Here is a 24,697-nt window from a genome sequence, read left to right as displayed (position 1 = left end):
ATGTATGGTCACAGTAGTTTTACTTGCACTTTCTGCATCCACTGAGGACACATGTTGTTCCACTGAAAGAGCATGTAATACTTGCTTCAATTTTAGGGAGAACACGACAGTTCTGGTCTGAGGGCTCGCACTGAGCTCCGCGGGGGATTAGAAGCTCTAGGCACTGTCTTGCTGTGTTTCAAGCCAGAAGTGTCAGCTGCTACATTGCACTGCTCAGTTCCTTTCAGCTGAAAAAAAAATTAAAGCTACACTCTTGTCAAAAGGACACTTTCTGGTAAGGCACCCATGAACCATCGCCCCACTCCGCGCAGGGTCGCGGCTGGGGCCACCGCACACCGCCTCCTTCCAGGTCTGGGAAGGCCAGATGCTTGGGAGCTAAGCCCGCTCGCCCCGGGATCCCGCCCGAGCCCCCTCGCTATACAGGAGCCAGTGTCCCTTCGTTTGTCGGTGTGAACCGCAGTCTCGGGCTGGGCCTGTGGGGGGAAACTGAGACCCCCGCCAAGTCCACCTCCGAGCCAGGGGCATGAGAGGGGGGCAGGCGCAGGCAGCCTCCAGGACGCCCGCGAGTCCTTTGTGCCACAGCCGCTCTGGGCCTGTCCCCCGCTCCTCGCCCCCAGAACGCTGCGGACGCGCGCCGGGCCGGGAGACCCTAAGGGACCCGGCCGCGGGGCCCTCTGGCGGCAGCACCTGGCGGCCGGGCCACGGCCGAGGGGCGGGGCCCTGCGGGGCGGGGCGCGGGGGGGGGCTCCGCGCGCACGAGCCCGCGCGCTCGCCGGCGTCCGGCGCACGCGCGAGGCCAGGAGGAGCGCGCCCCGGCGGCGGCGGCGGCGGCGGCGGCGGGAGCGGAGCGGCTGAGGAAGGCTGGCCGCGCGGGCCGGCGGGCAGCGGCGGCGCCCGGAGCCGGGCGGAGGGCGAGGCCGGCGGGGACGGCGGGAGCCGCCCGCCCGACCGCGAGCCCCGAGTCGGTAGATGGGGCTGCGCGGCGCCCGCGGCTGAGGAGAGGAGCGGCGGCGCGGAGGCGGCCGAGGTGCGAGCCGGTGAGTGGCGGCCCCACGCGGTGCCGTAACGGCCGGCTCGGGCGCCCCAGCCCGGAGGCGCCACGCGGGCCCCGCCCCTGCCACCTGGGCGCGGGAGCCACTGCGTGTCCCGCCCGCGCCCCGCGCCCCGCGCCCCACGCGCCCCCGCGGGCCGCCCCTTCCGGGCGGGGCCGGCCGCCTCCCTCTGCGGCGCTGGCGCTTCGGCGTGGACCGGGGCGGGCGGGCGGCTCAGCCTGACAACCTTTGGGGGCTCGCAGATCGCGGGGAGGCGGCTCGCTGCAACTCCCGCGGCCACTTCCGAGCCACGAGGTTCCAGTTGTTTGGCCAAAGTGGCCGTGGGCGAGCACACGCCTCTGCGGGGGCGGTTGCCGCTCAGCGCGTGCTCTCCCAGCCTGGGCACGTTTGTCTGGAAGCAGAAAGGTGCCTGCCTTCTCTTCCCTTCGCCTTTGGCCGGGCAGCGGACCTGGGGGGAGTAGATGGCAGATCCGACAGCGCGGTGACAGCTTGTGGATTGGTTGGGGTGTATTTGGTTATTTTCGTGCGGGGGTACTTTTTTTTTTTTTAACACTTTATTGGGACTTTATTTTCAAACTACCAGTTCCTGGGGTTGCAGCTCGAGATAACATTCATTAAACTCCCCTTTTCTGGGGGCGAGTATTTGTGTAGGTGGGGGTGGGGGGTGAGGAAGAGCCTCGAAGGCTGTCGGTGAGAGGCTCAGAAAATTCTCCGCATTACTCAAAAAGCAGCCGGTTAAGGTCAGGCTAGCCATGCTTTTACTCTTTTCCTACGCCCCTGGGAATTTTTGGAATTTTACTTTAGCCTTCCTGAATGGGGTTCCTTGTAATATATAGCTGACAGTATTTGGGATGCGTTAAATTGCTCTTTTCTTGAACTATGATTTAGCAGCCATTTCTTCCCGTGTAGTCTTTCAGATTTTTTTTTTTTAACTTACATATGTCTCGTGTTAGGTGTAGGTAATACACCTACACTACTTATCAAGGCTGAGATAGTTTTGGTACACTGGTCAAACAAGGCACCAGGAGTAGGTTGTGCCGTTATGATACACTGCTAGGCCTGGTTACAGTTTTGTGTTCAGAGGCCTTATTACTCTATAAACAAGTAACTTTGGGGGGTTGTTTCATTTTGAGGTCATTTATATCTTAAAGCCTTCATGTATTTAAATTATGTTTAAATACATGTATTCCTCTTTAAGGCTCATAATGCTTTTATTCTAAATTAGGGTTACATAATACACAAATGGTAACACTTTGAATTGCTCTGTTTTGTCCTATAGAGACTACAAGCTATGTAGGAGGGTGTGTGTCTCTTGTAAATTATGACAGTGAGTTCTGTTTGTGCCTTGGAATATTGAAATGTATATTTTTTAAGTTTTGAGGTAAAAATCAAGCTATGAAGTTAAGTTTGATAGCTCTATATATGACAATTATTTTTTTTCTCTTCAGGAAAAATGTTGGTTTTATAATTTTCTTAAATATTTGAGAGAACAGTTTGATTTATTTTTTTTATTTTTGTCTGTCTGAAGTTTATTTCATGCTGTAATTGTGTTAGACTACCCAGGATTCTTCTTTATCCTTCACCTTTAAGCTTGAGATTAAAAACAAAAAAAGGAGAAAGAGAATGATGAGACTCTGGGTTTTATAATGTTTCAAAATTGCTTTACTCGGTTGAATATTTACCACACCTATATAGGCTTTACCACTGACTAATGGGTGATTAGCAGAAGACAACAGATGTTTTAATTAAATGCTTTGCACATTTTGCACATCTGAGCTTTATCTAAAGTGGGCAGCATCAGCAAATCATGGCTGAGAGAGTGGCAAACAGTATAATGCTCTTGCTAATTGGAGACTCTTGGGTGATTAAAACACCAAAAAATAAATACTGAAACATGTAGGAAGACCAATTTGTATTGTTTATGTCATTTACAGCCAATGCAGGTTACTGGTGGCTTAAAGGGAACTTCTTTAAAGTCTAAGTTAGGCATATAGCAACACTGATAAATTCTCTTTTCCGATGTATTTCATTTGATGTGTAACTACATTTGTATCAGAACTTGGCTCCAAGTAAATGTAGTTACCCACAAAGGATATGCTGATAGTTAGGAATGGTTGAGCATATTTGAAAAGTAATCAACTATTTGAGATATTATCATCTTGCCTAGAAAATTTTATACACATTTTTGTAGTTTTACTGTTAGGTTTTTTTTCCTTCCAAAAGTAATTCTCTGTTCATCAGCATCGCTTCTTAAAGCATGGAAGACCTCTCTCCCATTGTGGTACTAGTATTTGATTACATTTTTCTCTAATTGTAGGCATCGGCTTTGCTTAGAGAATTTGGGGTTAGCTTCAAAAGCAGCAGCAGTGATTGTTCCACACTTCGCTGTTATTTGTGTGTGACCACTTGGGGGAGCCTTTGCAGTTCATCTCAACTGGATCCAGGCTCTGCTTGCACTGGCTGCTAATCATCCTGGGCACTCTGCCAAACTGCTGGAGAGTGTGCTGAGGAGGATACATTCAGAACCAAGTCTTGATCTCAGTGTGTAACTACTTTTCCTTTAACTCACACTCCACTCACAAAGTACCTCTCCTTATAGACTGTTACTAACAGTGTACTTTTTGAACTACTGTTAAATGGACTAACTAAATAACCATAAAACATAAGATTCATGAATGCATTATAGCTTTCAGAGATCACATTTTACAGGCATTAATCTTAGAGGCAGTGTAGGTTTAATCACTTGTTTAATGTACACAGATATTAGTTGTCTTGGAGGATCTGGGGAAATCATCACTCTTGTTTGAAGTAGACTAATTCCAAACCTTTTAAAGCAGATTGGTCCCTTTTTGAAAGCTCTTAGAGGAAATATCAAAGCACCCCTTATAGTTAAATTTGTGTTCATTCCCCTAGAGGAGAAAAGGCGGTCTTCTGGCAGAGTTGAGGAGACTGGGTTAAAAATCTATACCTTTTGACCATTAAATTATGATTATTCTTACCCAGTATAATAAAGTCAGATTTTTGCATTTTCTTCTTCTGACAATATTTAACCTTATTGTGCCCATTTCAGAAAGTGAACTCAGTAAACGAAATAAAATGCATTTTAATAGGTTAGAGAGAAGTTAACTTTTATGACCTTTTTTAATTATAATAGGAGAACTCAGAGACCTTTCTCAAATCTTTTTTCATGGTACATTCATTGGCATAATGACTAACAATTTGGAGTGGTTCCCATCTTTTTAAATTGCTCCAATTTTCCTTTAAGATGATTTTGCTTTTATCTTAAAATTTCTTTTCTTTTGGTGGTGGCACATACCTTTAATCCTAGCAGTGAGGAGGCAGGGGGATCTCTGTGAGTTCAAGGCCAGCCTGGTCTACAGGTGGAGTTACAGGGCTGTTACACAGAGGAACCCTGTCTCAAAAACCAAAAAAAAAAAAAAAAAAAAAAAAAAAAAAAAAAAAAAAAAAAAAGAAAAGAAAAGAAATATTTGTACGTATATGGGTGTGCCTGAATGTATGTGTGTGTACTACATACATGTGGTACTGCATTTCCTGCTCTTGCTAGTGAATGTATGGCTTGCTCTTCTCTGGCCATGGAGGAGTGCTTTCTGTTCCTCCTAGTAGAAAGTATGTCCACCAGCAGCTTCTTTATTTTATAGTACCTACCCAGGAGATACTGGAGACAGCAGCTAGGACTGCCTTCTTCCCTGTTTGACAGACTAACTTATGTTATCAGAACTTGGTTGTTCATTGTAACCATGTACAATCCCAGTAGACACCTCATGATCAGACCTGTGCTTAGTCATTCCTGAAGCAGTTTTATCTTTACTTTTTAATTTGATCTTCAATTCTAAAGATGTGGAAAGCATCCCTCTGTGGATATACAAAAGAATTGTACTTAATGAGAGGAATTTACAGTTTAAGAAAAATATGAATAGAAAAATCAGTATAGCATGAAATAATAAAAATAGCATGTTGGTGATGAAGAAACTTGGAATTTCTACTGAAGATAAAAGACTCAATTTCTTAATCTATAAAGGATGCTTGCTAACTAGTAAGCAAAAGATTAACACTAGAGTGCTTGGGCATAGTCTCTAGACAAATCCAAATCATATTATGCAAATGTTAAGAATTTCAACTTCATACAGAATGCAAATATAAGTGAGATTGAGTGTTGGGTGTGGTAGCAGGTGTCTCTAAATTTAGCACTCAGGAAGCTGAGGCAGCCAAAGCTATACAGTTGAGACCCTGCTTGAAAAAAACAAAACAAAAGAAATCCTATTATGTACCATTTTTATCTATTAGATTCACAGAACAAAGAAGTTCTGCAAATGCTTTTAAACAGAATGGAGCTTAGCAAGTTTTTTCACACTGTTATGGGAGTGTAAAGTAATAAAATTAGATACAGCTGAAATCCTGAAGAACATTCAGGTGAATGCTGGAAATTAAATTTGAAAAGACTAGAAGTATGCACAAATGGATGTAGATGCTTGTGGCAAGATAAAGAACTAACATGCAACTTATTTATCTGAATTCGACTAATGTTTATTGTTACTTTCTGGCTTCATTCATGAAACTCAGCAAAATGGCCTTCTCTCCTTCCACTCTCCAAAACAGAGTGGTCATGAGTAAGTACTTGGTCTCACTTGGTCAGATGGTCTTTTATACTGATGCCTGGAAGACTGAGGGGGAGCCAAGCTTATTACCTTTATATAAAAACAGTAAGCAATTTTGTGCCATTGGAAGAAGTTTTGTAAAAACTTAGTGTCACTTGAAAATGTACTTAAGATGTTTATTAAAACAAGTGACCACACCTTTTAATCCCAGCACGAGGGAGGCAGAGATGGGGCTCTCTGAGTTCAAGGCCAGCCTGGTCTACAAAGCAAGTTCCAGGACAGCTAGGGCTGTTAAAGAGAAACCCTGTCTCAAAAAAAAAAAAAAAACAACAAAAAAAAAAAAAACAAAACTTTAATATTTTGTGTGTGAATTGGATGTTTTTGTTTTGTAGAATATAGATCTTACTTGAGTAGGAGGGATGCTATTAAAAAGTGGGATGGACAGCTGGGAATGTGTAAAATATTTAGGAATATTTAGTATTTAGGAAGTTTGTGAGAGTGTGGCAAAAATGACTGTTATGGGCCACATGCTTAGGAAAAGTGAAAATGAGAGGTTTAGAGACATGGTAGATAACAGAGGGCCTTTATCTTGGGAGGCATATTGGCCTTGGGAAAAGCGAAGTAGACTAAATTAAATATTGAAAAGGTATTTGGTTTATGAGGTTTTGTTTAGTGGGTGCTTGTGCTGTAGAGTGACTGGTACAGCATGCTTTTTGTGTAAGTACCTGTTCTTTGTAGTTACCCCATAGTAAAGGATTTAACTCTAGAATGTTTATATTGACAAATGCCCCTACGAGTCACAACTTGTTATAAATGAATACATCCTGTGGAATATTCTGTTTACTACCAAGCCATTTATTTCTTTTGGCAGGGGTGTCTGTGTTATGGATAGCTCTTCCCACTAGCTAGCCTGGACCCACAGCTGCATCAGCCCCAAATGAACTGTTGACCAATGACTAGGGCTTCTTATTAGCTAACTGTCTTAATTATTACCCATAACTATTAATTTGTGTATTTCTATATGGTCTTATCTTTCCAGAGAACGCCTTATTCTTGTCCTCTCGTCCTGGGATCACATGACAACTCTTCTCTGCCTACACTTCCCAGAATCTTCCATATCTCCTAGACCTGCCTGTCTTGCTGCCACAGTGTTTTATACATCAACCAATAAGAGAAACATGTACAGATGACATCCCCATCAAGTCTATGCTGTTTAGATTACTTAAATTTAACACTTGGTCTGTTCTCTCCACCACATTAACCAGGTCCACACTGCAGCACACATCTCACTCATTTCTTCCCTCTTTTGATCTCTAAATCTCTAATGGGGTCAGGCTGTCCTTCTTCAAGAAACTGTCATTGGTTGACCTTATCCACAATTTTTCTTCTCATTCAGTACAAATTGTAACATATAATTTGTGTAACATTCATTACGTGAGTGGATGGGTTATGTGTTTTCATTCTTAGGAGCCTTGAATATGCCCCCCCCAACACCCCCTACCCTCCAACCCCTGACACACACACACACACACACACACACACACGCACGCACGCACGCACGCACGCACGCACGCAGTAGAGTTCAAGAACTGTGCTAAATGCTCTTCGTATATGATCTCATTCACTAATTGTAGATTTACATTAGATTTTTAAAATCCTTCCAGATTCTCTTAGTTTCTCTTGGCTGCTACATCAAATTGGCACACTTACTGACTTATAAACAAAAGTCAGAAATTTATGAAGAGCAGATTCCCAGAATCAATAGTATTGGGTCCAGGTCAGGGCATTCCTGGAGAATTCCTTGTTGCTTCTTCCAGTTTCTCATGGGCACCCCTTAGCGTGTCACTGCATTATTCTCACCTCAGAAGGCTACTCTTTCAAATCTCAGCTCTGTCCTCCCCTTTTCTCTCTTCTTCCTTTTCTGTCCCCCTTCTCATCCTCCCTCACAAGATCCTTATTTAATATATTCACAATTTAGGTATTTTCTTTTCTTAGCAAGGTAATGTTCAGTTTCCAGAGATTAAGATAGTTTCCTCTGGGGAGACCTTTGTTCAGCCTCTCAGATGACCATTTAGTTGGTTCAGAAAAGGGACGAGTGCTAGGAAATATTTTTCCCCCAGTCTCCATCTCTGAAGTAGTATTTCTTCACCAGGGATTTTACTGACACTCTGTCCTCAGGATTATCTCACCATCACACATGAGAGGAGTAGTTACTGGTGACTGTGGAGTCTACTGGAGGATACTTCAAAGAGTATCCAGGACAGCCCTGTACAGGAAGAAGCAGTCACTCAGAATGTCAGTAGCATGGGGCTGGTAAACACTAGTCTTAGGGCATCTATTGACTAGGTATGGTGGCACACACCTAAATTCCAGTACTGAGTGTACAGACAGGAGAATGATAGGCTTGAGGCTTGCTAAGCTGTGTAACAATTTCTAGACCAGCCTAGTGGTGTGGTGTGTGTGTGTGTGTGTGTGTGTGTGTGTGTGTGTGTGTGTGTATTCGTCAGCCTGTCTGTGCTCATTCACTTTCCTTCATTGATTTGAGTTACAAAAAAAGATTCATCAGTACCTTAACTAATCTGTTGCTACTTAAAACATAAATTCATGTTAATGTGCTGATGTGCTGATCTTGGGAATGTGTCTTTTGCCAGGAGCTCTGACTCCTCTTCTGGAACATTATCACTGATAAGCTGGTTTAGTAGTGAAGGTGATCCTGAATGTGGTGATGTCTTGCACACCCTTGACTATAGTAGTTAATCTTGTTTTGTTTGGTCAGTTTTGTTGGGTCTTTCCAAGTCATTGAACTTGGTTTTCATATAAACATGATATCTATAGTACCATAGTCTGTATCAAATATAATGTGATATACATAGTATAGTATTTCTAGATGCAGCTTGTTTTCATAGCTTTTAACCAAGTGATATGAAGATAGCTAATGCTATACTTCTTTAGAAATTCTTGGATGTTTTAGTAAATTTTGTTTAGTACTTGTCCAAGTTGGTTTTCAATTGCTGTAATAAACAACACGATCAAAAGCAACTTGGGAAGAAGAGGGTTTATTTTAGCTTATAGTTGATAATAAAGTCCATCATCAAAGGTAGCCAGCCATGAAGGAGCTTGAAGCAGAAACCACAGAGAAGTGCTGCTTACAGCAGGTTCCCCCTGGCTTGCTCAACTAGCATTCTTAACCTAGAGCAATGGCACCTCCCATGCTGGGCTGGGCCCTCCTACGTCAATTAGTAATTGAGAAAGCCTCGCATAAGGGGCCACAGTCCAATTTGATCTAGGCAATTCTTCAGTTGTGTTGCCTTCTACATAGGTGACTAAGTTTGTGCCAAGTTAACAACTGAAGCTAACTGTAACAATACTACAGTGAATTTTACTATACATGATTTAGTAACATCAGCTTCATGCTTCAGAATGAAGCAACATTATTTTCTTCAGAATGAAGAAATATTTATTTGCTTTCATTAACCATAATAAATATTACTAAGAGTATATTTATACTAACAAAATAATGTTCTCATAGGTTCTTAAGTTAAATCACATGATTCCTTAAAATTAGGACCCATATTTTTTTCTTTTTTGGCTCTTCATGGGAGTTAGGTCTGGGTCAGAGCTTCAGCTTTTCTGTTGCTCTTTTATATTGTCCAGATTACAAAGCTCTATTCAGTCAAAACAGTAAGTTTCTGGTAGAAGTGTTTCAAAGAGTTGTTTTGAGAAAGGGTCTTTGTAACCTCAAGCTGATGTGGACTTATTGATCGTTGTGCCTCAGTTCTTGGGTTTTGGGTGTGTGCTGCCATACTGGCAGTGATTTTAATGTGTTAATATAAATAAGCTATAGCCTATTTTAGGTATTTAGTAAATGAAATTCAGGAAATTCCTTCTCTTACTATATGGTACAGTGTGGTATTCACAGAATCTAATACCTAATAGAGTTTTAGTTTAGTTCCCTTTGCTTGATTCATACTTTTCTTCCTACAATATACATCTAATTTTAAATATTTGTTTAAATTATGTACTGTCGACTAGTTAATGTCTAATTTTCATCTTTTCATTATATTTACGAAGATCAATCAAATATTGACTGACAGATGATGTCAAGTTCCTTTCAACCCAAAGATTTTGTAACATTGACACAATGTCCATTTTTGTCTCATATTTTTCTGCTAAAAGTCTGTAGAGTACAAATAGTATTTAATAATGTGACATTTTGTTTTGAATAAAGCAATATATACTTCTAATAGATCTGTAGTAGTTCATTACCATATAATGAACTACTTTAGCATTTCAAATGAGTGTGGTCATCTTCAAATGAATTTATTATGTGTGTCCATATGCACATATGTTTTGTAGACATTTTAGCCTTGGTTTTATAAGTAAAATTGTCTTTTCATCTTTTAATATTCTAGCTTACACTTTGGCCTAAGAATCTTAGGATAGTTGAGTGAAGTTTAAAGCATTGGAGTTACCGATTTTGGAAATAAATGATCATCTCTATTTTAATACCAATTTATTCAAGTAGTTCTTATTTTCTTTTTAAAACCAGTGTGCTTTTGGAATGAGAATATGATGAAAAGTTAAACTGTTTAAAATGGTTGGACTTTCTTGAGCAACTTAGTTGTAGCCTGCCTTTACAGGTCATCAGATTTGAGTTTTCAAAAGCCTTGAAGCAGAATCCTTTTTTTATGATGGAATTCGACTTTGTTGGGTAAATAAGGTTAAAGAAACTGAAGTTGTGAATGAATGCATAAAAGCCCTTACAACATTTTAATGTTCTCCCAATGAGAGTATTAATAGAAGGTATTATCAATAGTTTATGCTACTTAGTTTGGAAATTCCAGATAACTGTTGCTTTCTTAAGAGAAACTTTTGAGTTTTTTGAAACTTTTTCTATTTTCTCTTGAAAACTGACTCCTATTACTTTCCTACAGACAGTACAACTCAGTTGTTTGACCCGGGGGTGGGGGAGTGGGGAGGTTAGCAACTCTAGTTTTCTTTTGTTCAGCTTGCTGTAGCCTTGTATAGTAGGTTTCCACTCACGATAGTTTCATGCCAGTGTTAATAAGAACACAACATTCACTTGACTGTCTTTATTCTTTCCTTCTAGCCTGTCTGCTGTCCTTGCTTCTGTTATTTCTGTTAAGAGCACACTGCCAGTGTTTTCAATTCCTATTCTGCTTTTGTTTCCTATCTTTTATCATCTAAATCAGCGCTTCCCTTTCCCATGTTTCTAAAAGAAACGATTTATACTGTGTTACTTTTCAGTAGAAATTTCACTGGAAGTAAATCTGAATATGTATATTCTAGAAACTTCAAATATACACACACACACAAAATAAGATTCCATTATATAGTTTGAGGAAATAAACTTTGTTTTACACAACCAGGCATCATTCCATGAACATAGGCTATGCTTATACTTTTTTAAAAAGATATTAGGAAAATTTAGCAAATAAATAGCATTGTTACTATGAATAACACTGTAAGTTCTCAAATGATTCATGGAATAGTATAGTTGTTTTTTTGTCAACTGATAACTGACATTAGTTAGAATCATTTAGGAAGAAGGAACCTAAGTTAAGGAAATGCCACCATTAGGTTGACCTACAGGCAAGTCAGTGGGGCATTCTCTTTATTAGTGATTGATGTAGGAAGGTACAGATCACTGAGGATTGTATTGCCCTTGGGCAGGTGGTCCTTGGTTGTATATGAGGGCAAACTGATCAAGCCATGGAAAGTAATCCAGTAATCAGCATTCCTCCACGGTTTCTACCTCCATGCCTTCAGTTCTTGCCTGACTCCCCTTAGTGATGGATTGTAACCTGGAGGTTGTAAAATGAAATTTTCATTTTCAAGTTAGCTTTGGTTAGTTTTTGTTTGTTTGTTATCATAGCAGCAGAAAGTCAAGCTAGAAAGGCCAGCAAGATGGCTCAGCTAGTTAAAAACATCTGCCTCCAAGCCTGATGACCTGAGTTTGCTACCTAGGACCCATAGGTGGAAGGAGAGAAGTGACTGATAAGTTGTCCTTTCACATCCATATGCCTAGTCTTAATGAATATTATTTTAATTATTTAAAATTGATTTTTAAAAGTTTAAAAAAAGAGAAAGAAATTACACCTGTGGGTACAAACTTGCTTTCTGGTTGGTTGAGTTGATCTAGAGACGAGTTTGAAGACTAAAATAGATTCAACCCAAGCAAGAGGTGGCCATAAATTGTTTAGAAACTGGTAACTAAGAGGAAAACTAAGACTCCCATGGAATGAGTAACATAAGTGGAGTAATTTAGGAAGGAGGTGTGTAGTTGTGTAGAGAGGATGGAAAAGATCAAGGTGGTTAGATCAGATTTGTATGTTAAAGAAAAGGAATTAGGTTGTGTACATGAAAAGGCTGGATCATCAGAAGAGAAATTTAAACATTTCCGAAGACAAAAAAAGCAGGGTCTTTTCTAATGCATCATGGCCATTAAACTGTTTCCAAGTGAGTTGTGTGACAGACTTGTGTTGAGTAGGTTACCTTACCATCAAAAAGAAGCTAGTAGTCACATGTTAAAGGTGAACTAAAGACAGTGCTGAGTGGCAGAGTCAGGAGTAAGGAATATACTCAGGGACATTGTGACTCCACCATAACAAACCAAATGGCTTAGGGTTGAACCTTTCAAGGAATTCCTGTGCAGTCTATCTCTGGGTTTTCAGGTTTGGGATTGCCCCGAGTGCTTGTCTTTTCCCCCAGATAAGCCCTGATCTTGTTTTTAAAGTTATTTTAGGTTATATATGTATGTTGGGGAGCAGAGGCAGGGCCTCACACTTGCTGGACACATGGTCCACCACTGATCTACATTCTCAGCTCTTGTCCTCTTTAAAAAAATTCTTATATTCCTGAAGTTCTAGAATTCTTAACTGTATTTAACTGTTAAAGAATGAAAGGTTTTTTTGAGACCACTTACTTAAATATAAATCCAGAAGTAGGATTTCACTGATCTCTGCATGTTAATCTGTTCTAACCACCTTGATCAGTAGTAACAGTAACTGTGATGGATGTGCTGTATGGGTTTAGTGATGTAAGGCATGAGAAAGAGGTTGGGAGAACTAAAAAATTAGAAAATTCTAGAGAAATTAGAAAAACTATAAAATTCTAGAGCAGCCTGTGCTGTGTCCTACTCCTTCTCTCCTGAAAAAATCATTTTCCCTTGGGGGTCTGCCTGCCTGCCTGCCTCCTGCCTTCCCTCCCTCCTTCCATTCTCCATGTCTGGCTGGCTGCCAGCTGCTTGACTTTTTGTCCTGAGTGTTTTTCTCTCCTCTTCCTCCTCTCATTCTTTTCTCCTACTTATTTGCCTACCAGCCCCACTTTTCTCTCTTCTGCCTAGCTATTGGCCATTCAGCTTGTTATTAGACCAATCAAGTGCCTTAGGCCAGCAACATGAAACAAATGTTAACACACCTTTACACAATTAAAGTAATATTCTGCAGTATAAACAATTGTTAATGCATCTTTATATAGTTAACTCTAAAACAGAACCTGTTATCTTACAAAGGTACTGAGATCCAAACTCGTCCTTATGCTTACATGGCAATAACTTTACTACTTGAGCATTTATTTACTCAGCTCCCTAATGGTAATGGTATACACGAATTTATTGTCTTTAGGAAGCAAAATACTTAAGTACATGTTTTTCTTTCAGTAACCATTTCCTGTCTTTCTCATATGCACTGATTATATCTTTACCTTCCATTTTCATCCAGGTAAATATTTCATGTTTTTGCCACCTATCAAATTCAAGCCATGTGATTCCTTGCTAAGTATGTCAGTAATAGAGACCTTTGTTAGTTTATCCCAATTTGCACTGCAAACTCAAGTGGTTATTGTTTGACTTTTGACTTCTTTCTGGGGCATTTTGTAAGCTGTGGGGAGTGATGACATGACAGCTGGTGCTTCAGAAAGGCAGTATCTTATACCTTCCCACATGATCACATAATTAGCATTAGGAAACCCATTTTCATGCTTAAGATATTTTAGCTAAGAACCATCTGAAGGCACTACTGCTATGAGTCTAAGAATTCCAGAGTAGCCAATTGTGATGCTCTGACCCTGGTGCTCTGAACGACTCAGCATATCTTTTTTTTAAAAATTATTATTTTTCTTATTTTACATATCTATACCAGTTCCCTCTCCCATCCTCCCATGTCCCCCGACATCCCCCCCATCCCATTCCCCACCCACTCTACAGGGAGGGTGAGGCCTTCCAGGAGGGATCATCAAAATCTGTCAAGTCATTTGGAATAGGGCCTAGGCCCTCCCTCCTGTCTCTAGGTTAAGGGAGTATCCCTCCATGGGGAATGTGCCTCCAAAGTCCTTTCGTGCACCAGGGATATATCCTGGTTCCACTGTCAGAGGTCCCTTAGATTGCCCAAGCCTTCTAATTGAGACCCATTTTCAGGGAGTCTGAGTCAGTCCAATGCTTGTTTCCCAGCTATCAGCTTGTTCAGCTCCCCCTTGTTCAGGTCAGCGGTCTCTGTGGGTTTCTGTAGTCTGGTCTTGACTCCTTTGCTGGATTCCAGGAGTTTGGCTCAGTGTTTAGCTGTAGTGTCTGCTTCTGTTTCCATTAGCTGCTAGATGAAGGCTCTAGGATGGCATATAAGTTAGTTGTCACTTTCATTATCAGGGAAGAGCATTTAAGGTAGCCTCTCCACTATTGCTCAGATTGTTAGTTGGGGTCATCCTTGTAGGTCTCTGGACATTTCTCTGGTGTCAATATTTTCTTTGAAACTATAATGGCTCCCTATCTTATGGTATCTTTTCTTGCTCTCATCTATTTGTCCCTTGACTCAATCTTCCTGGTCCCATATGGTCCCTCCCCTTCTCTTTCTCCTAACTCCTCCACTCACTGCCCACCCCCTTCCAAAATGCTCAGGAGATCTTATCTCTTTATCCTTCTTCAGGGGACCTTGTATGAATCTCTTAGGTTCCTCCTTGTATCCTAGCTTCTCTGGCAGTGTGAATTGTAGGCTATTGATCTTTTGCTCTCTGTCTAAAATCCATATATGAGTGAGTACACTCTTTTTGTTCCTCTTTTTGTGACTGAAACCCAACATATCTTGAGGGAAGGATTTGAAGGATTTAAGCCAATCCCATAATTTATTTTGATGTTTTGAGACAGAGTCTCACTTGTGGTTCTGATTGGCTGGGAAATCAGTGTGTAGACAGGAATGGCCTTCTACTAATAGACATTTGCCTGCCTCTATCTCCTGAGTGCAGAGATTAAAGGTATGTGCCACTACACCCAGCCCCATTTTTTTATTTATGATATATTTACTTTAAAATTTAAAAGATACTGTTACATCATGTGGTGATTTGAATAAAAATGACCCTCATAGGCTCATATATTTCAGTGGCTTAGTCACCAAGGAGTGGAACTATTTGAGAAGGGTTAGCGTGTGTGGCCTCATTGAAGTAGGTGTGACCTTGTTGGAAGAAGTGTGTCTCTGGAGGTAGGATTTGGAGTTTCAAAAGCCCACACCAGGTCCAATGTCTGTCTTTATTTTCCTGCTGCCTACAGATCAGGATGAAAAGCTTAGCTGTTTCTCCAGCACTATGTGTGCCTGCCACCAAGACCCCCACCCCCCACCCCATGGTAATGGATTAATCCTCTGAAACTGTAAGCATGCCCCCAATTAAATGTTTCCTTCTGTAAGTTGCCTTGGTCTTAGTGTCTCTTCACAGCAATAGAACAGCTGACCAAGACACATGATAAATAAAATGGCATGTGGTTTTTAACCCCAGTATTCCAGAGGAAGAGACAGGTGGATCTCTTGAGTTCGAGACCAGACTGGTCCATAGAATGAGTTCCAGGCCAGTCAGAACTGCCCTTCTCCCCCCCCCCCCCCCGAGATTAATCATTGCTTAGGTTCAGAGCTAGATAGACTAGTGATGTTTCTCAGCAGTTGGTGGACTTACATTTTTGGCCAGATCCTTAGTGCAGAATCACCCTTAATGTTGCTTAGTGCTTATTGCCCTTGCTCACTGTTTTGGTTCTTGGCACAAGCATAGTGCTCTGCCACATTTCCAAGTAGAGGATGGTGCTGTTTTAAAATGAACCATATGTCTTAGGAACCATCCGTGTTTTCATCTTCACACAGTAGGTATTGATTGCCTTATAAAAGATGACTGTTTGTACTCAAACATTCTCAAGGGAGACCCAGAGAAAACCTTGGATGAGCTTGTAAACACTCTGAAGTTTACAATACAAGATTACCCAGTGTTACCTGCTTTCCTCTACAACAGCCTTTTTTTTTTTTATTGTGTTTTTCAGTTACTTCTTTTTTCCTTAAGTGTTTTAAGATTTTGAATTGTGTGCTGTGGCTTGGCCAGGTTGTATTCAAGGTGATTTCCTGTGGCCTGATTAGAGGGCACATTGCTTTAGACGATTACTAAGGCTTTTCTCTGGTGCCTGGGGAACCTACTGAGTCTGGATCACTGTTAACTTTTCTGCTCAGTTTTCTGAACGAAATGGGTGTGTTTGAGCCTTAAATCCTTGAGTGGATACTGAGTAATTTCTTAGATTTCCTTGTCCAGTCTGCTCTTCTACAGGGTGGGAGTCAGTTTCACCTTCTTGTGGAGGAGTCTGAATTGTGACTCCTCCCATGCTTATGAACCTGACCTATGAGAACTGACTTCACTAGCCCTCAAGGCCATTGCCACGTTTGCCCGTGGAGATTTTCTAGGAGACTTGTTTTCATTTTAATTCCAGAGGATGTCTGTGGTGATTTAGTTGGCATTTGTAAATGCATTGTAAGACACTTACTCTCAGATTATCAGGTCTGCCTTTCAGCTGGATACACACAAATCACTCACTTTCAACTTCAGCCTTTTCAACACCAGCTTGCTAATCTTTCTACTTGAATTTTCTGCCATTCTGCCTCCGGTATTGATTACTCTTGTCTTTTACTTTTACAGATATACTTTGATTTGGGACTTCTAGAGGTAGAGACTGTAGTAGATACTGTGTTCACTCTCCTGCTTTGAGGCACTTGTTTAATAGTTTTGGGGACTAACCTGACTGACCAGAGAAAGAATTAATGTTTTGCTAGTTAACTGTAGTTAGAACATAAAGACACCATCTGTGATCATAAAAAAGATAAAGAGGTGGTGGTGGAGGCTTTGCAGTTGGGCAGGGCCTCACTCAGATGGGGGAGACATGGAGAGCTGGTGAGCTATGTGGGCATTTTACCATAAAGTCTGAATAGGTAGTGTAAATCATATTACAGGTATTTGAAGGCAGAATTTTAAATTTTCTTTGAATGAATACTAATTGCATTGTGTCTAGCCCAATACTAACAGAGTATAGAAATTAAATGACACTCTGTCCTCAGTGAGCCCTCAGATTTTTGCATCAGTCAGTTTTTCAATTTGTTGTAGTTGTGATTTGTAAACTCTACAATTAATGGATGATCAAATGTTGAACTCTTTCTTTTATGTGAAATACAGGGCAAGGTTACTGTCTTTGGTCCTAGTGTTTAATGCATAGCTTTATTTATACTGGTTAATATATAGTTTTATTTTATGTGTGTTTCCATGCAGAGGCACTGTACTTAATATATTTGTTGACATTGATTTCCTAGCTGGCCTTATTTTAATTCATAACTAATCTTATAAGGCATATACAAAATATATTAACATTTTGTTTATGTTAACATTTGTATTCAAAAGACCAGACAATACTGTGATTGAAACCATTTTAGACATTGTTTGTAAAAGCATAGAAATGAAAAGGAAAAGGTGGCACTAAATAAACTGAATAAATAAACTGAAAGAAACACTTGCTTTTACCAGAAGATTGAAGCAAGAAGAGCCTGCCCAGTCTTAGCTGGGCAACTCAAAAATTTCAAGCTTTCTACATATCTATACATGACCATAGTTGATTCTGTACATGCAAATAAATTTTAATAAGAAGGTTAGTTAAAAAGAAACAGAATCCATGAATAAATATCGCTATACAAAACTGTATTCTAAAGTGGGAACGTGATGTTATGGATGTCTTGGGTCAGTTAGATAAAGTCACAGCAGGATGAAGTATTGGATTTAGGGAGTAGTGACTGGCCAACTGAGGCTACAATTCCCTGGAAGGAAGGCTGTTTAACAGGATGTTAGGGCAGAACCATGAAAAGAAATTAGAGTTCATAGGTGAGGGAGAGCTAGCAAATCATCTTTGGTGGGGTGGGTCTCTGGAGCCACATCTGCCAATGGCGTTCTTGTTGATGTAGTGTCCTGTGCAGGAATCAGGAAGCACAAGTCTCCTTTCTTTCTCCCTCTCCTAAAATTATATTAATCCTAATACAGTTCAAAGTCCCAGCCTATCAGTACTATAGCCAGATTACACTTCTTTCTCTTAGTTTCTCTCTCAGAAGAGATTAAACACCAGTATGAGTTTCAGGTGAGAGAAACCACATTCAGATCATAGGGTATGATGGTTACTGTTAATTATCTACTTGACAGAACAGAGTCACCTGAGAGAGATATCTCAGTGGATGTCCAGTGGGAGGTATTTTGATTTCATTAATTGAAGTAGGAGGGCCTGCCTACTGAGAGGCTCCCTTCCTTGGCTGGAATCTTGGATTATATAAGCAGGGAAGGAAGCTGAGTAACAGATTGCATTCATTGCTCTCTTTCTCCTTGCTCTTCTACCATGATAGACTGGACCTTTGAACTATGAGCCAGAAGAAACCTGTACATTGCTTTAGTCAGGGTATTTTACGCAGCAACACAAAAGAAACTGAGATGTAGGGGTGGGTAAAGTAAATTGGTTTTAGATTTTTGGAGTGAGAGGTAATAATTGAAAAGTAATAAGGTATGAGCTAAAGTAGTGATAATGAAATAGTGAAAGGGAATGTTATTGAGAAATATGTAAAAATTTGAATTTGAAAAGTCTGTGATGGGGGAATAAGAGAGAATAAATAGCTACAATGATAACATTAATTAAGAGGGAATATGGGAGCAGGCCAGATTTAGGTAGTACCATGGTGAGCTTCAGAAATTTGGAGTTACATGGTACCCTTGGAACATTTTTATGGGAAATACTGAGCCTGAGACTTAAAAGACACTGAGAAGTATCTGATAGCCTGCTGTGTATCAAGGCACTGTTGAGTGTCTGAGGAAATAGGGACATGAGTGAATGGCTGAGCCACATAGACGCTGAAGAGGTAGGTTTGGGTGAGTGTGACGATGATGGAGAGTGGATAGGTGCTGCTATAGGCAGGTGTTTCTGTTTGTTTTCTGAGGAGGTGACAACTACACTAAGTAAATGAAGAAAATTAAAGATTCACCAGATTTCTGGGAGGGTGATTCAAATGAGATTATAGGAAGTGGTAAAAATGGTAGGTAAGTGAAGACATGGAATGGATTAGACTCATTTAAAGGAGAGGAGGCCAATATAACTGGAGGTTAGTGGACAAGGGGCAGGGAGCTGTAGGAAATAAATGGACTTAGTTTTAAGTACACACTGTGGCAGGCTGTGTGTAAGTGGACTGGGAAGGTTTGGACAGCTTTAGGAAAGAGTAGTAGGTGTAAGTTGTAAGTGACAGTTGTTGAGAACTAAGTTGAAAGTGGAGAAATTGTCAGGGGACCACTGCTTCACAGGTAATAATAGCTTAAAGTAAGTGGGGGTGTGGGTCAATGTTAAAGCATAAAGCACTTGGGTAGAAGTGCTTACTTCCAGGCAGTAAGTTTGATATTCATCACTGCAAAAGAAAGTTATCACCAGATCTCTATGACATCTATTTATTTTTCTAAGCAAATATGTTAAGATATGTGCTACTTGGAAACAGTCTACTAGTAAAATTCATCAGTCTGATGAAGTTCCGTAATTTTGAGATAATTTTTAATGACTCAAATATTTAGATTTAATAAAATTTGGCATTGATCCTGTAGTCGTGTTTTCATGCTTCTAGTGTTCATTAGATGTATAAAAATAGTTTCACACAGTATTGATTTAATAATACTTTATAATTATACTAAGTTTTGACCTGCTTTTATTAATTAGAGCTCTGATCAAAAGGTTTTTCAAAGGAGAACAATTGCAAGGTGAAGAACATTAGGAATAGTAACATTGGTTGAGTTCTGTTTTGTTTGTTTACTTGTTTTAATGTGTAATTTTCTTTCTGAGAGCTATATTTCACATCATAGAATGGACATGGACAACATTCAGGAAGGAGCATGGGCTAGTAGGCCAGTCAAGAGGCATTTTAAATAGGGAAAGTGGGAACTCTAAAGTACTTTAAAGGACATAGTGGGAATAAAAATCCATTTAACTTAGTTGTTTGTTTGGTTGGTTTTTAAATAAAAGTAGAAAGTTAAGGATTTGGAGAACCAAATGTCTGAAAATTAAAGAGAAGAAGAGAGAAATTGAGATTTTTTTTTTTAGAAGTTTTGAAGACAGTGGACAGATGGTGATGTCATAATGTACATGAAAGGTTGAATCTGTAGTAGAAGGATTCAGGTTAATAAGGTGGGTGAATAGTTTTAAAAATGATAAATTAAACACAGTCTGACTCCCAGGTTAAGTACATTAGAAGGCAGTTGGTAAGGTGAGTGCTGTAACTGGGATTTGAAAGTCATCAGATAGATGCTAGTTGAGGCCCCAGAAGTAAATGTGATTGATTCCTTGAGATGAAGTTGCCAAGGATACTGGCAATTGTGATAAAAACCTTGACCAGAAGTAACTTAAAGATGAAAAGGTTTATTTGGTGTATAGTTTACTGTCCATAATCCTGGAAGCCCAGACTTGTTCTTCCTGGCTCATTCACCCTGCTTTCTTATACAGTTAGGATCTCCTGCCGAGGGCTGGCACTACCATATCAACCATCAATCCAGAAAATGTCCCCCAGGCTTCTCTATAGGCTGATGGAAGCATTTTCTCAATTGAGGTTACCTCTTCTCATATACATCTAGGGTTGCCAGGTTGGCAAAAATAAACCAGCACAGGCAGTGATAGTCTATCCTTCAGTAGAGTATTGGATTACCTTGCCAGTTATGCTGTTCCCAATTCCTCTGAAGAAATTTGAAGAGAGCAGTAGCAGAGTGGAGAACTGACAAGACTGCCCAATGCGGGCTGGTCTGTAGAGGAAGGAAGTGAAGCATGCTTCAAAGGAAAATGAGGTTCAGATTAAAGATTTTTAAAAGTTGGAAAGATGTTAGCATTTATTCATGTGGAAGTATAAAAGGAAGAGGAAATACTGTATTTACAGTTGAGCTATCTCTGGGGTCATGGTCCCATAGCAGATAGGTGGGTATAGTCATTGCACAGATATCAGCCCTGCGAAGCAAGAAGAGTGTATTTTCTCCGATTGGAGGAAAAGATAATGAAAGCTGAAACATTTCATTTCACGGGTAGAAGTAAATGTTGGAGAAACAGGTAATTAGCCGCTTTTTCTCACCTATCTCTTTTCACAAATTCAGTTACAACAGGAATGTGAAATTGTGCCAGAACACTTACAGTCTTGCAGACTTCTTATAGGTCCAGAGCAGTTTGAGAATATTGAATATAGGAATAGGAAAGGAGAATGAGGGAGGAAGAAGGTGCTGAAATAAGAGGGAAACAAGATTATTGTCCTCATAATTTGGTTAGGATTACTGTGTGTGTGTGTGTGTGTGTGTGTGTGTGTGTGTGTGTGTGTGTATGTGTGTGTGTGTGTATAGAGAGAGAGAGAGAGGAGAGCAGAACGCTAGGTATGTCAGCAAGTAATGTAAACTGCTGTCTTATCAAATCCAGGTATGTGAAGGAAGCTTTGTTAAAACAGAATCAAACTTTTGAAACATCTGCGTATTTGAAAAACTATATGTAAGCTTTTAAAATTTATGAAAGCCATAATTATATTTTTAATTTATGTTGTTCCAAGTATTTTTGAAAAGATGACACCCAGTATATTTTGTAACTGCTAGAAATGAGGACTGGCACAGACATGCAGTTGTCGTCCACAGGGAGATATGCAACCAGGAATGATAAAATATTACTAGAATTGAGTTGTCAGAGTGCTTCTTCACTACTTTCAACAGATTGCTTATTACTTAAGTTCTTAGAACCAGAAACTCCTCCAGATAAATGTGATCTTAAAACCTAAAAGAATGTGTTTATTTTAAATCTCATAATTAAGTTTTCATCAACGTAAGATCTCATTTCCCAAATCTAGTTAAATAATGAGTAAAGCTGTTATAAGATTTCACCCAGACACAGAATAAAAGTTAATGTATATGTATTTGACAGTTGTAATGTTCTTCTGAAGATTCTCTGATTAAGTAGCATGGGAACTTTGGAGAAAAGAATTTGCTTCCCAGTTTTTAATGGAATATGATTTTATATTTACTCTTTTGCAATACTGTTTTTAGGGAGCGGTTTAAGCAAAAGTAAGCAACAGCCTGAACATTGAGGCCAGAGTAAAATATCCTCAAGCTTATGGTCTTATTCCACTTTCTTATAAAACTTATAAAACTTTTATTACAGTATGATAATTGTATTGTACTGTGAATTGTATTCCATTGTAGGTCAATGACTTCTGAGCCCCAGTACCTTGTTAGGATGAAATTGCTAGTGTGCCAGTGAAGGTAATTGATTGATTAGATTGATACTAGATAAGTACAGCTTAAACACAAATAGTTTTATTAGGATGTAAACAAAATAAGTGGACTGAAAACTTTCTACTTGGTTAAATTTTGTATTTACAAATATTGAGAATGATCCTTTAAAAGTTGGAAATACTCTTTATGACATTTATATATTACATTTTAGTTGAATGTTTTACCAAAACATACTTCATGCTATAGTTCTAAAGAATACGTAGTATCTGAAAACAACTTTATTTTTAGATTTTTTTTTTTGGTTTTTCGAGACAGGGTTTCTCTGTATTGTTTTGTATCCTGTCCTGGAACTAGCTCTGTAGACCAGGTTGGCCTTGAACTCACAGAGATTCACCTGCCTCTGCCTCCTGAGTGCTGGGATTAAAGGCATGTGCCACCATTACCCGGTTAGATTTTTCTTTTTTAAAAAATATATTTGTCATTATTGTTATTTTGGATGGTATTGGGAATGGAACCAAGGCCCTCATACCTGCTAAATAAGCTTTCTGCCTCTAGGTTACATCATCAGACCAACAGTTAATTTTAATTCCAGAAATTGATTGTAACTTTATGATTTTTCTACATTTAAACTGGTTACTGTTTACACATGATAGCTGCACTTTTTTTTTTTAGCTTTTAAAGCTGTTAATGCAATATAGACAAAAAGATTATTGCTTTCCTTAACTCCAATTTGAGTTTGAACGTTTTGTTTTGTTTTTTTTGTTTTTTTAAGCTATTCTCTTTACTATTTCAATATCAAATAAATGGAGTGGTTTACATTATGGATGCCAGATTTTTTTTAAAAAAAATTCTAAAAATTTTGCAAGATGACAGTTTAGCTTTTTTACATTCTACACTTAAGTGTCTGTATACATAGTATACACTTCCAGTCCCAGCATCACTACATTAGGGATTTTGCTCAGATTGGTATTTATTAGTGTGTGTGTATGCATGAATGAATAAATAAATATATAGATAGATAGATAGATAGATAGATAGATAGATAGATATGTAAACTGTATTCATGAACATTAGTTACTATTTTCCATTTAATTTTCTTGGCACTAATAATTATTTGTTTAGTTTTCCAAATATATTACTTAATTACTGTTCAACATTGAAATTTTTGCTAATTTTCTTCATCAACTTTAAGGGTACTTATTAAAATCTGCCAACTTTATTTTCTTAACATGTCACTCCTGAGCCTCTTACTTGGCCAATACACAGTACAAATTCTCAGGGTTTGGTTGTCCCTTCTTGGAGCATTACCTTTACCTTCTGGGTTGAACTTTTAGGGCCTGGATCATACATTTTCCTCTTTTGTTCTTTGTTTCATGTTTAGAGTGGTAGTATGACATTTTATAATCTTAGGAAACATTTGTGGTAGGTTGAATTTGTGAAACTTTATATCACCAAGTCATAAAATTATATTTTACTGCCTTACACTTGATAAGGCAGAGAATTTTCAGTTGTAAAAATTTAAAGGCCTTCTTCGTCTTCTGTCTTTAGATGTGGTCAGTGAGCAATTCTGATTCCTGAATCATGGCATGTGCTTCTCTCCTCCCTCTCCTTTTGTCCCCAGTCCCCAGAAATTTCACAATCCAAGTATGTTAGTTTGAATCTGTTTTCGATTTTGCTAGGTGTTCAATGTTGCATTTAGTTCAGCAACTTCACAGTTCTTGAGTCTGGAAAGTACCCAGGATCTCATTAATCATTTCTTCTCCCCCATTTTATGTGTCCTCTCTTTCTCTCTAGAACTCCATCTTCTTTAGATGTGTTTTTCTACCCAGTGTGTGTAAGTTAGATAAATTCAATTTTTCACATTGAAGCACAACAAAATTAAGGAGGAATTTCTACTATAAAACTCTTAATGCTAAATGTGGGTAAATGCATCTTTGATGAAGAGATCCTTCTGGCTTCTTGCAGATAGTGATAGTATTGTAAACTCAAACTAATACCAAAGAAACCTTGTATTCTAGTTTTGATGTGTCAGTTGGTTATCCAAAAATTTGTTTCCAAGTGGAACACTAGTAATAAGAAAAAATAATTCATAGCACTAACAATCTTCCATGGCATTAATCATCTATTTACTAATAATTTGTTGGTTATTTGTGCTATGTAAAACACTATATTGGGACCTCTAAAAAGAGTGTAACTGTTGTTCATTGAGAGTTGTAACTTAACGGAGGGAAATGGAATCTTCTGGAAACTGATATAGTAGTGTTCCTTATCCATCTGGTTTCCGCTCTAAGCCCCTGGTAGCTGCCCACACTTCAAGTTCCAGAACCATGTATGTACTGTCTTTTAAAAACTACATGCACAAATTTAATCTTTCCATCCGAAGCATTTAACATTCATTGTGGTTGTTACTGTAGTTACTTTCACAAAACTATTACAGATTTCTTTTTCCATCCTTTTTCTTCA

At 39.4% G+C, this 24,697-nt stretch overlaps 1 protein-coding gene across 4 annotated transcripts in view; it reads left to right on the top strand.

Annotated features, from left to right (window-relative positions):
* Window positions 1-849: 849 nt before the first annotated feature.
* Window positions 850-24,697, top strand: part of Pals2 (protein associated with LIN7 2, MAGUK p55 family member) — an 81,101-nt gene continuing 57,253 nt past the window's right edge. Inside the window, exon 1 of one of the 4 annotated variants that reach the window (XM_051203168.1) lies at window positions 850-1,037. The gene's annotated coding sequence lies outside the window, so the exon portion shown is untranslated. The remainder of the gene's footprint in view (window positions 1,038-24,697) is intronic. The other 3 variants (XM_051203165.1, XM_051203167.1, XM_051203166.1) reach the window with 3 other exon arrangements.

This window comes from Phodopus roborovskii, unplaced genomic scaffold, assembly GCF_943737965.1.
Source record: "Phodopus roborovskii unplaced genomic scaffold, PHOROB, whole genome shotgun sequence".
Lineage (NCBI taxonomy): Eukaryota > Metazoa > Chordata > Mammalia > Rodentia > Cricetidae > Phodopus > Phodopus roborovskii.
Note: the sequence above shows the minus strand (reverse complement) of the source record. Positions and strands in the feature narration are given on the sequence as shown.